Genomic DNA, 13,826 nt, shown 5'->3' with positions numbered 1-13,826 from the left:
TTTTTTTATTTCCCCAGACATTCCTTCTTAAACTAATCCAAATTACACATGAAAAACAACATCATTCAAAGTACATGAATTCGGTTTTATCTTGTTTAAATTTTAGGATAATATGGCAATCCCAAATCAATAAAGCAGAATTTTTGGCATGTAAATGAATCTATAAATATAAAAATACGTTCAATATTTGAATATATAAAGAAGGAATGGTTGAGGTAATTAAATATATCAATTTAATCAAAATAAATATTATCGTTATTGTAATGAATGAAATATACGTATGAAAGAATGAATGATTTTGAATATGAGTATGAAAGAATGAATGAAAAAGAAAGAGAGAATGAAGAAAAAGAGGCCTTTTGCATGAGGCTATATTATGTTAGAGGGATGATTCCGGGGCACTCCAACCCTGGCATCCCTCCCAAAGATGCTGGGGGAATAAAACAATTTGAACCTAAAAAAAAACAAAAAAAACAACAACCAGTATATGATTTGCTTCTAAAGATTTACAAATTTTGGAAACTAGTTTAACGCGGTTCGGGAAACTTCAAGAAATTTAAGAAGCAAGTTCGCCCAATACAATTCACACACGGCTCACTTTTTGTTCAATTGCTTTTTGAAGGGCGTTGCACATGCAAAATTTGTTGGGAAACGATACATGCACGCGCATTGGTTATCAACCAATGAAACGTGTCGTTACATCGCCATTGTGATAGAATGATTATTAATATATGTTAGTACATCTTCGAAAGCCAAAGGTCGCACTCTACCGACAGACCTTTTGTCCTGATCTACAGTAGTTGTGTAACTCGATAGCTGAACATTTAGATTTCGAAATATACACGTTTATTCAAGCGTTAACTTACGAAGGATATTAATGTAGTTTAAACTAGTTACACATTTCAGATTGTTTTGAAATACAACATAAAAGAGTGATCAGTGATGAAAAAGAAAAAGGAAAAAATAGTTTTCACCCCAAGACAATTTGTGAACTTTTCGTTTTCTACTGCACGGTATGCATATCATAACAGTGTGCTTCCATGTCAACGGGTTTCCTCATTTTTAACTCAATGTTTTGGTGATCTTGACTTGGCAAAATATAGGTCGTGTGCATCATTGTCAAGAAGTAATTCAAAGGTTGGTACAGCTATTAGCGTTGCACGTGAATGAACGCTTAATGGCCAGCGCCAAAATATCATTTTCCCCATTCATTTTGTTTCCTCTATATTTCATTCTATATTTCATACATTGCTGCAATTCATTTTCGGTTCCTATTTCCTGAAGTCAATTAAAGTCTACTGAAACAAAAAAAATGAATCATAAAAAGGTATTGTGAAATTTTGTGTCTCACAATATTTTTAGTTCTTTCCGTTTGAGCTTTTTTTTCAAAATGTGACAAATTATTTAAAGGAAATCATTTTCAGTTGCGCCCATTTTTTTTTATTTAACCAATACACAACAGTAAGTTCAGATTTCACCCTAAAAAAGAGTATCGCCTATCGTTGTTTCTTTTGGAATGACGCCGAGAGTAACTCTAATATGGAGATTACAAATTCATATCTCAATAACATCAACACAAATTAAATGAATATTATTAGTAGAAACATTGACAAAATTTCGAGTTGTGTGCAACATTTTATCTTAAGGCGAAGTCAGGAAAACTAATGAATAAAGGTAAATTAGCACAGAGCCGAATGTGAAAATAACAGAACATGAAAGGCAAATCACTGTATTTGTATTATTTGGTTTTGTTTTATCTTGTTTAATGTCCTATTAACAGCCAAAGTCATTTACAGACGTGTAAATGTATTAAGTAAATAATTACATAATTTGAACATAATCGTTTTGTATTTATACATAAGAATGATGCCTAATGTGATATTTCAAAATAGTAAATTAAACTCGGCACCGTCACAATAGTTTAGTACATGTATATACATATTGTATATATAAAAAAAAAAAGACAATAGTTTTTTTGACTTCCCTAGCGCTCTCCTCTTTAGTGGTTCATCAGAGGCATTATATCTACATGACTATACAATGTATATATTGTTTATATTGCACGTAGTAAATATTCTAGTCTGAAGAATCTCCTAGAAGAAATGAAAGTACTGAAGACTCGTTGTTGAGAATTTTTCTTTTTACAATGTTTATGCAAATATATATATAAAGAAACAATCTTAACAACAGTCTGTATTACTTTCTTCTCGTCAAGGAAGAATCTTCTTGACGAGATGAAAGTACTAAAGACTCGTCGTTGATAATTTTTCTTTTTATATAATCTATTCGTCCGTAAGGATCATTTTTCTGCTTTTATAATATATATATATATATGGTGTATAGGGGAGATGATCATCGTTGTGAGGTGAACTAACAATGCTATTGATGATGAGTGGTCAATAACTGACCAGTCCGGACAATTATCAGACCGGAAATGGATTGACCATTAAAGTGTCGAGAGCAGAGTTTAATCATAATGATGTATACATAGCACCGACTTTACTGCACAGTAATTCAAGCATGGACTAGATAGTACATCCTATTTACAACGTGTACCTTCATTTACAACCGTATATATACATTGTATACACCGCCTGCTACGGTATACCATATATACACACCAATACCGAAGGTAAATGGTACCAATACCTTATACTATTTCATTAACAATTTTACTACTCTGAAATAGTAAACAGCAGGTGATTTCCGAAAAGGGGGGGGGGGGAGATAAAATTATAGAACAAATGTCACCCTAAGTCCCAATATTTCGCCTCCTGGCCTTCTTCGAGGGCGAAAATCAACGATTGTTTCAATGAACGTCCATCTTGTGTATTCGGAGGTACACGCAATTGTCTATGCCATTTTCCATTGTATTCCATGAAACTCAGATTGCGATGTATTTTACAGATGTTCAACATTTGAATTGTTTGGAAAGGAAAAAATTGTAGGGGTCGAACCCAGGACCTTTAGATTACAAAGCATATACTTTACCAATGTGGCATTCCAGGAATTATAAATACACAGCATCAAATATGGCAGAACAAGTTGAATGGTTGATCAGAATGATGCAACTCTGCGGTGTTTATTTTTGATGTTGTTGTTTTAAAAAAACATTAGAAAACGGCACATCTTTAGGATTTGTTTAAGTATATCTGTTTTACGTACCATTGCAAATCAATAAATCAATCATTTAATCGATCGATTCATCCATCCATCTATTCATTCATTCACAAATTCATCCATTAATCAATTAATTAATCCATTAATTCACCCCATCCATCCATTAATTCATTCACAAATCCATCCATTAATTAATCCATTAATTCACCCGTTCATCCATTAATTCACCCATCCCTCCCTTCATCCATCTATCCATCCATCAATCAATCGATCAATCGATCAATCGATCGTCATTGGTAATGTTTGTATTGTGTTATTCTGTCAGGAGATAATATTTTTTTCAATTGTAACAGTATATTTATAAGACAACAATGACGTGGCGTGTCGGATTTCTGTTCAATTATGCAGAGACATAATATCAACATCGGTGTAACACTGTCGCGGCCTGTAACACGTGTTACGTGATTCCCTTCCTTTGTCTTAAATTAAAAATACTAGTTGGCTATTTTAATACGTGCAGGTAAATATTTAAATAAATTAATGGTTAAAAATAGTTTAAATATAATCAAAGCAATCTTTCTTTCCGATTAGATTGGTTTGTTTAATATTCTATTCGTCTGTCTTCCTTTCTTTCGATGTTATGATTCCCATTCAGTAACGTGAATTAAGCTGATATGATCAGCTAGATGTCAGTTTGCGTGTAATGAATATTCATTAACTAATTCTTATAATTCTTATTCTCAGTATCGCCATGTTTCTGTACATCAGTTCACACATTCTATTTGTGTAAACAATATTCTGGTTTACATAATCGTTAGCTGTTATTATCTAGGATCGCCTGGTGTTTACGACCGGTTGCTTTACTGCTGATCGTGTCACACTGTTTGTGATAAAATTGACAGGCTTCAACTTTATGAGAAGCTTTCTCTGGAGGCGGCCATTTTTATCTATATCCGGAATAAACCTCACCGTTAACGCCTCAGATTTTACATCCGACCAAAAAGTCATGTTTGGTATTTATTTCAGTGTTATGTTATTGATAATTGGAGATAATAGATTTGTTTATTGACAAGTTATGATCTATGAGAGGATTGGGAATAGAAAATATATGAATAAAGGTGATCATTACGTCTAAAACTGTTTATAGACGACCATTATGTCCAAACTTATGTCCGGTTCACCAGAATTAATCCGGATTCGGAAAAACAGAAGTTGATTTCCATGGCAGTAAAGACGTTCTATATCTCACACAGATTGGAGAAACGTCAGGTGGTCTCATGAGGTTGGGGCTAGTGAGAGGGGGTTTCAATTATGTCTCTAAAACATTTCATCCTCCCCTACGCAATCCTTAATATTATCAAGAATAGCAATGTGTCAATGGTTTCTGTCAATACTACTACTGGTAGTAGAAAAAATACTGCAGTCACGCTCCCACAAATTCTATCTTATTTTTATTTTTTTGTTCTAATTAAGACAATATCAAACATGTTTGAATTTGAATTGGCATGAACCAAAAAAAAGCTAGTGACGCAGCAACACTTGGACAAGTACTTAGTAGTGTACAGTGTACAGCTTTATACTATTGTGTGGAACATGTATGTCGGTACAATGTGGAGGGGTATTCGATGTTTCAAACACCCTAATTATCCCGTTTCTGAATGCGTACATATAGGTAATTAATACATATAAAAGTAAATAGTGCACATATATTACAGTAATGTAGATGTTGGTAACGAAAAAGATCGAGCTAATTTTGTCCGGAAATTAGTTGGATAAACTAAATAATACCCGAAATTCGGGGATGCTATTTCCGGAATTGGCTGAATTACTAGGAGTTGAGACTACAGTGGGACACGGTGCCAGCATGGGCTAAACACGGTTAATAAGAACATTGGTAAACACGAAATGTGTAAGTTGTTTAAATGTTACCGACGCTACAGAAGGGGCGGTGTCATTATATTGTATCTACCAACTCAAGTTGACAGAACGTATTAAAACTCAATAACCCAGATTAAATATCTACACATGTATCTATATACACAGAATCTGTTCGCTTACTTACCTCATATAGACAGTAAGTCTTACAGATTAGGGTCCTAACGGTACCTTGCATGGATATACATTGTCCTATTAACGCCCCATGTACAGACAGACGGTACTACAATACAGTACTTATACTAACTAATCTTGCTAGAATACATTTTGTTTATTAAACGGTAAATAAATTTTAAATTTTGTTTGGTTGTTTGGTGAGTTTTTTCCTCCATTTTGACCGACATAATGAATGCGAGATCCTGTCGGAAGTTATTCAAGCGAGTTTCAAAAGTGAAGATTAAATGATTTCCAATTCAATTATAATCCAATGCAAATCAAGTTCGAAAAGTTTTGCGCTCTCGTTGAATATTCATTTTCTGTAGAGAATATATGTTTGTCAAGAGCAGAGCCCTTAGATTTCGATTTCGATTCAATTTTCAATTGAGACCAGAAATTGGTATTGATTAAAAAGATGTGAAGATTTCACAGAAGAAAATTTGGGGGAAGAAATCGATTGCTTTTCCTGTTCCCGTGGTTTTCTGATTTTTTCTTTCTTTCTAAATTGCAAGAAACTCATTATTCCGGACACTTATATCGGGACAGAACCAGTGGTTAGTGAAGATTCCTGTAGTATTCCCGACATTTTGTTTAAGAACCAAAGTGTCCGATTCCATACGCTGCTCCGATGCCGGAAACGAATATCGTGTCGTGTTGTCACTTTGCACGTCTATAATATATATTTATATCAATCTTAATATACAGGACATGCCAACAGCCAACGTGTTTTCATGGGTCTGTGAAGATCCGCCACGTGTTAATCTGTTACACTCGTAGGAAATGATTTAATAGCTTAAAAACTTCAGCATAACATCACGGATTCTGACAAAAACGTCTCTTTGATAATAAAAGTGTACTGACATCTTAATCAGATGTCGATTATGAAATGAGATATGTAATAATTTAAACAAAAACAAACGTTAAGATCTTATTTGAAACCCGGATTTACACAAAAACTCAATAGAACCGTTACTAAAGTATAGTGTACTTAAGAATCGAACCGGGTTTTCAAATTTTTTAAATTCGTTATATTTTTTCGAAACGCGATAAAATTTCATAAACAATTGTTTGCGTGAGATATATTTGACTATTTTAATTATATAGACATAAAGTGCAACTTTTTTATCCATTTTTATTTGCAAAATGCTCTTAAAACATTTTAATAAAAGTGTCGGCAAATTAAAGCTACCCAGACATTGAGCGACTGTTACCGTGCTATCTTTTGATCATATTTCGTTATCAAATAATGCTTCGTCACGTGCATAGGACACCTGCTTGGCCCAGTTAGTATAAAAAACAATATCAAGAAATTTACACTTTTATAGAAATGTTTAGTTTATTTGAAAGAAAACAGCTTTTAATTATGATTATACGGCGTACAATGGTAAAAAAAATAAAACCTCCCTTTGATAATTTTTTTCCTACATTCAACTTAACCCTTTCACCCCTATGTTACTTTAATAAACTCTACCACGTATTGATCCGGATTAGTCCATTATGGTTTACAGTGGTGAAAGGTTAATACTGTAAACGTATTTATTTAAGTAAATCTCAAAGCACCCGAGTTGTTCTCTTTGCATTGGGGAAGATCTCAATTCTCTGAGATCCGCGGTAGCTTAAATCTGGACAGTACTCTCAAGTATTGTGGATGTTCTCTAAGCACTTAACAGTTGATTTAATACCGATAACGATTGTCTGTTAAAATGCACCGACATACATACCTGTGTGGTGATATCTATTTAATGGCAGTACACCTTTATTTACAGTATTCGTGTGTATTTAGTTATCTAAATCTAAAACCGTTTTACTTTATTTACAGTGCAATCAATATTCACAACCTTACTGAACAATGTGAAATTTGATATTGCATTTCATCTGATGTACACTCAAATCAAACATACATCTTACATTTGGTGCCTTTACTCTGTCTGTAAATTAAAAAAGATTTTCTTAAACCGAGAGCCTCGTTGTGTACATTTAAAAGCGGTCAATTGTTTTGTTTTTGTCATTTTAGGGATTGGAAAGGGTAAATAGTAAAAAATCAACAAAGATATATGCGGATGATCGAATTTTAAAGTTCGTTTTCCCGTTCCAGTCATAAACATTGTGTTTACCATTTCAACAATTATTAAAATTCATGCGTTCATTCATTAAAATTCATTTTAAATCATTAATTCATTAAGCTGTACATTTGACATTGCAAAGTTATTATAATAACAGCCTTGCTAAAATCCGAATTTACACAATCGTTTTGAGTATTAGGTTTGGTTTGGTTTGGTTCTTGCTTCCACAGAAAGTTGGTTGACTTGCCTCCTTGTGATAGCACGATCTGGTGTCGACATTAGAGTGCTACCTCAGCGAAGTATCATACCGGACACATCTAGCACAGTGTTCCACCCGGTCAAGTTATACTGGCAAAGGGTTAACCTACCAGTCTGTAATACTAACCATTGAAAGCTTAACGTCAAGCAAAGAGCAGCAATGACCAGTGCTAAGGAATTAAGATTGTGTTGGTCAAAAGTCAGAACCTCGCGTGGGCGATTGCTCAACGCCTGGACCAAAAGCGAGGTATGACCACGTGAGGCATTAGGAATTGAAAAAAAAAATCAGAATGAAAAAGAAGGGAAAATATTGTAATGGGTGCAGCAGATTAACTTTGGTCACTTTTATTCAGACTTTCGTTTGATGCTGACTGAAGCTTATTTTGATATCTTGTTCAAACATTTGTAAATGATTACTATATGTAAAATTAATGTGATCATAAGTGATCATAAGTAAGAAAAAAGTTCTTAAGAGCATAGATCACCAAAAACCGGAAGTAAAACTGTTCCTGTTTGTTCATGGGACGTTTCCATGATCTTTGCTTTCGCCACTCCCGATTTTCGGCTCCCGAGCACTTCATCTCCTACTTATCCGTCGATCTAACGGGATTTAGCTGTTACGTCATCTGTTTGTGTGCACTTTTTGATGTCACGGTTAAGTGTCATAAGATATTAGCTACTTACAGGTGTCATCAGCTCATGTGAAATATTTCCCATTACGTCACTATATTGTCTTCTCTTGATCATCTCTGTGTTTGCTGGACATATTTTTATATTAGCTACTTTCGCGTGTCATCAGTTTGTGTGTAATATTTGACATTACGTCATCGAATTTGTCCACTTTTGTTCAAAAGTATGCTGAACATATTTGATATTAGCTACTTAGGGTTGGCAACCCCGATGCGGTTACTAAGGGTCAATATTGACCGAGTGACCAATAGGAATGTTATATACGAATTTTAACAGCGTAAACCGAGAGTGTCTGGCTTAAATAAACAAGTCCAGTCGACAAGGTGTCCTGGGATTACTCCGCCAGACTGTCCCCGGGATTAGGAAGGATGATGTTACAAGTGTCAACACATAACACCAAGCAGACATACTCTAAACACGTTCTAACAAAAACATCACTGTTCTTCAATAATTCCTGAACACAGATATTTATATGTACATGAGCTTTAAGGGTGTGTACATGTTCCAATATGACACACCCCTGCGGGTTTCGAGATTAAAAAGGACCTCCTGTTTTCACTGCCTCATCAGAAAGGGCCACATGAAGAATTGGTTCAGCGTCCAAAAATAGATGCATCCATTGTAATACTTGACGGGTTTATCGGGATTAATTTGGACAGGTTATATTTATCATTTCTACTGCAAAGTTTTTCTATAAGCATTACCACGAGCAATTATGTTCATAGAATTATGAACGCAATTCGATCAGCGTCATTTTGAAGCTTCTCCTCCCGCTTCGATTAACATCAGACTATCGTTAGAATAAAACATTTTGATGACGTGAGGCTGCTTTTGGAATCTTGATTGCGCTGCTGATACAAACACTTCAATATAAAAAAATATAAGGGACTATTTATATTTAGGTCAATACTAATAGAATATTTAGAATGCAAACATGTGTATGCCGGTGTGAACGCAAATCGGTTACAAACGTATACCCTGAAGCTGATGATATTGAAAAGAAAATGCCATTCAATCCTTATGAGCTGTACTATGTGAGACAGGTTTAGCGGGTCTTATAGGGACTGGTTTAACACGACTAACTTGGATAGGTTTAGCGAACATAACAGGAATCGGCTTAGCGGGACTATAATATAAGTTGGGCAGGTTTAACGATTGTAACAGGGATAGTTTATATTAGCGGGACTAACTTGAACAGATTTAGCGGGTGTATCAGGGATGGCTTAGCGGTACTAACTGGGACAGATTTATCGGGTGTAACAGGAACGGCTTAGCAATAGTTCTAACTTGGGCAGGTTTAGCGATTGTAACAGGGATCGGTTTAGCGAGACTGACTGGGCAGGTTTATCGCATGTAACAGGGATGGCTTAGCGGTACTAACTTGGGCAGGTTTAGCGGGTTAAACAGGGATGGCTTAGCGGTACTAACTTGGGCAGGTTTAGCGATTGTAACATGGATGGCTTAGCGGTACTTACTTGGGCAGGTTTAGCGATTGTAACAGAGATGGCTTAGCGGTACTAACTTGCGCAGGTTTAGCGATTGTAACAGGGATGGCTTAGCAGTACTAACTTGGGCAGGTTGAGTGATTGTAACAGGGATGGCTTAGCGGTACTAACTTGGGCAGGTTGAGCGAGTGATACAGGGATGGCTTAGCTGTACTAACTTGGGCAGGTTTAGCGATACTTACTGGGATAGATTTAGCGAGTATAACAGGGATTGGTTTAGTTGTATTACGTGTGACAGGTTTTGCGGGTCTAACAAGGATGGATTTAGCAAGACTACTGTAACTGGAACAGGTATTAGCGAACTCATACGAACTGTTGATTTTACTATTATTTGGTGAAATATATTTTTTCGAATGAGTTCCAGAGAGGGATACTCACCGCGAACAAAAGATATACTCTCTAATAAATAACTCGAAGCATATCAGCGTAAGAAAGTTTTACAGAATATTGGTTAATTGGAATCAATAACGCTGGTTCCGGAGAAGCTGTCTGGTTCGAATCCTGGGCAAGTCTGTTATACTGTATATTCCTGCTATTATCATATGATTGTCTATATAAAGTACTTAATGGGTACATATCTATACCGTCACAGATTTGTATACACATAATTACATGTACATTTCGATAACATATGGGCCATATCATACCATATTGCGCATGCCTCTGAAATAAGTGCCGCTGTCGCCGACTTTGTAGATGGCGTCAGTAGAGAGACACAGCCTGTCCACTATCGTTGGTGTAAATTAGCTGTTGACAGGCGATCTAACTACCTAATTAATCATATCGTTAATTGATAATTGTCTGGAATTCAGTACCTGGCGCTAACCAGCACGCGACGCCAGTACGCGATAGTAGCTACTACGTACATTGTACCCACTTCCGAGAGGGGCGTTACTCTGGTTTTCAAATATGTTCATGCATAGTATACGTTATTTTAAAGGGACATTATCTCATCAACACAACATTTTAAGCCTACTGAGCAAGATGTTACACTGTTTCTTTTCTTTAACCCGTTTTTTTTACACAGAATGATGGCGGTATCATGCTTCCGTCATAGTGTAATGAGTGACCATTCTCTGTTAAGTCCCTGTAGGTAGGGCATAAGAATTGTACCTGCTGCCCCCATTGCATGATCGTAAGAGGCGACTAAATTTGGGATCTTACCTTTTCTCTTCTTTCTAATCAACTTTCTTCTTCCAAATGTCTCCCTTGACAATGCCTCACTTTTGACCTTTAGTTGAGCGTTCGAGAATGTCATCCCTCGGTTTGGAGATTTCTCTGTCACACCCTCAAGGTAGGAGATGCTTGTATTTCTCCAATCCTAAATACAAGCGGTGATCGCCTGACATATACGCGGTGATTGCATGTTTTTCAAGCAAATCCAGAGTTGTCTTCCATGGTCTGCTACGGTTGACGTGACGTCAATGCATTGATGACGTGACGTCAAACTATTGCCATGACTTAGATCGCATCATTCTGCACGAGGCTATCTCCCCCTATGAGGTGACAAGCTGATCTCCAGCGAAAACGGGAGATACATCTGTAAGGGTGGGAGAAAACGTCGTCGTATAAACTTATGTTTATGATCTTGTGTGCCTTTCATAAGTCAACACCGCCGTCGTGTAACGTTAGTTTGTCATTTGCAGATATCGATTGGGATCGTATTTAGTCAGACTCGTCGTCATATGACCTTAGCTGTTGGGTGACCCCTAACATCACGGCAAACCGTCGTCAATTAACCTTTAATAGTTATTGACTTGCAGCATTATCTTTCAACACAGATGTTATTTCATGACATTGGCTGTTGCGTGGCATCATTATCAGTGGACACAGCTATATTATGTCCTTAGCTGTTATGTGGCATCATTAGAAGTTGGCGCAGATGTGGCATGATGCAATATGTCCTTTGCTGTAGAGTGGCATCGTACCAGTGGGCACAGTTGTCATATGACCTTAGCTGTTGTGTGGCCTTATCATTATTGGATATACTTTTCATATGACCTTTGATTCTGAGTTGACAAATCAGTTCGAATCCTTGTCATATGACCCTAGTCACTTAACCATGACATTTTATTTATCCCCAACCGTCTCTGAACGGGACGTTGCACGATCTTTGATCAAATAACATTCGTTACATTTAGGTAATGGTGTCTTGGTGTGGGAATCTTTCGGAAATGGTATGAATATCACAGTATGGTAGCATAATAGCCTTAAATTTTACACGAAAGTAGCCCAAATGGAAGTTGCTAGAGTTGAAGTACGTTGGATATAAGGATAAAGAAGACAGGACGAAAACGCAATGAACTGAAGATTACGAACGTACATGTTTTACAGCACCCGGGCGTTTCTTGAAAGTAAGAAAGGATTATGAGAAATGTAGTGTTGCACTGAAAAACAACTGGCCCCAGTTGCTCAATGGGTTGGTTCTTTAACCAGTGGTCATTAGTGACAAATACTATTTGTTGCAAAGAAAAAGCATTTTTGTTTTAGAGCAAAACAAATCCTCATTTCTTATTTGTCTCTACCAATCTTTATCGGTGAAAATATATCGGATGTCCTTTTTTTGTTGTTTTCATATTTTAAAATTTTCCTTAAATATTGGTTATCTTAAGCCAGCCTTTGAGCAACCGGCGTGAGATGTCTAATAGATCGTTGTTATGGCAACCTGTTCAAACTGAGCCCTGTATAGTCTGGAGACATTAGAATAACAGACATTTATTTGTATAGCCTCTATACGTTTGTGTTTTTTCATCTGAGCTCCGAGAAGCTTCACTCACCCGAGTTATTAATTTCAACTTTCAGAAGAAAAAAATCCTTGGTCAGTTTCGTTAGATTACAACCGTGCACTGCTGGTTAAGAATAATATTGATATAAGACTTCCAGCAATGTGTCTATTTGGTGGGGCTGCAACGATATTGTGCGACGATCTATAGTGATATTTTGAATACGTTACGATACGCAATATTTTTTGGGAGGTTGAGAAATACCTACGATATTTTCCGGATTTTGTCGTTTCTGAATTTAGTCTACTCACATCCGTTCAAACATGGCGAGTGACAGCTCCAGCTCGGCATGCAGGCCGAAAGACGTGAATTGTGTGAAACTTTAAAGTCATGCCCATTTGGACCATGGTTGTTTCCAGTTGCCATATTGCCATTACAAATTGCAACATATCTTTTCTCACCGCTTCTACTGTTAGTATATGTATCGTGATACGTATCGTATCGTGATACGTATCGTATCATACGTATCGTGATACGTATCGTATCGCACGATACGTATCGTATCGTGATACGTATCGTATCGTCGTGTTATGCATCGTTGCAGACCTACGTTTTTGTATTCAGTCTTGAAAATAACAAACAAACACACACAAAAACAAATTAGAGATTTTATTAATTCAGTACTTAACACTTTAGAGATACAAACATATTCAAAACTATTTTTACTTTACTAATATAGTGTTATAAATCAGGAGTTATTTACATTAATAATTATATTTGTATATATCATATTTCATTAAAGTCCTTTTAACTGAAGACCGTTTCTACCTGACATACCTGATATATGTGGTTCAGTGGTAGCGGTTGGCAGTAAAAGATTATCTCAAAATAACTAACGAAAATCTACATTTACGTACATCTGTTGTGTCCCTTTAAAATGTCTTCTGGCATACAGGTGCATAAATAGCCACATTTTTGTTTTATCAAATCTACCTTTTTGTCTTTATCATGAAATTGGAATGTAAGACGCACCCACAGGTAGAGACAACGCTCTATACAGACGATAAAAGTACATGTAGCTCACTGTAATGTCACCGGAGAAGGGAGATAACGAGACGACGTATCCGCTTACAGCCCGTGACCAAGGACATCGGAGGCTGGGATGACACGAGGCATATGGACACCGTAAAAAGATGTTATTTTAAACTCCTCGTGTTTCTTATCAAAAACAGACTTTTAAAAAGTACCTTTTGACTGCGCATTGCTGTGTTACTGTAAGTTATTGCTAGCTTTGTACATACATTGGTACTTTTAAAATTCAATTTGAAAGTGTTTTATTTTAAGTTTATGGAAAATTAGAGAAAAACAAATATTTC

The sequence above is a fragment of the Mizuhopecten yessoensis genome, unplaced genomic scaffold (genome assembly GCF_002113885.1).
Source record: "Mizuhopecten yessoensis strain PY_sf001 unplaced genomic scaffold, ASM211388v2 scaffold716349, whole genome shotgun sequence".
In the NCBI taxonomy this organism is placed as follows: domain Eukaryota; kingdom Metazoa; phylum Mollusca; class Bivalvia; order Pectinida; family Pectinidae; genus Mizuhopecten; species Mizuhopecten yessoensis.
The sequence above is the reverse complement of the archived record's forward strand: the minus strand, read 5'-3'. Positions refer to the sequence as shown.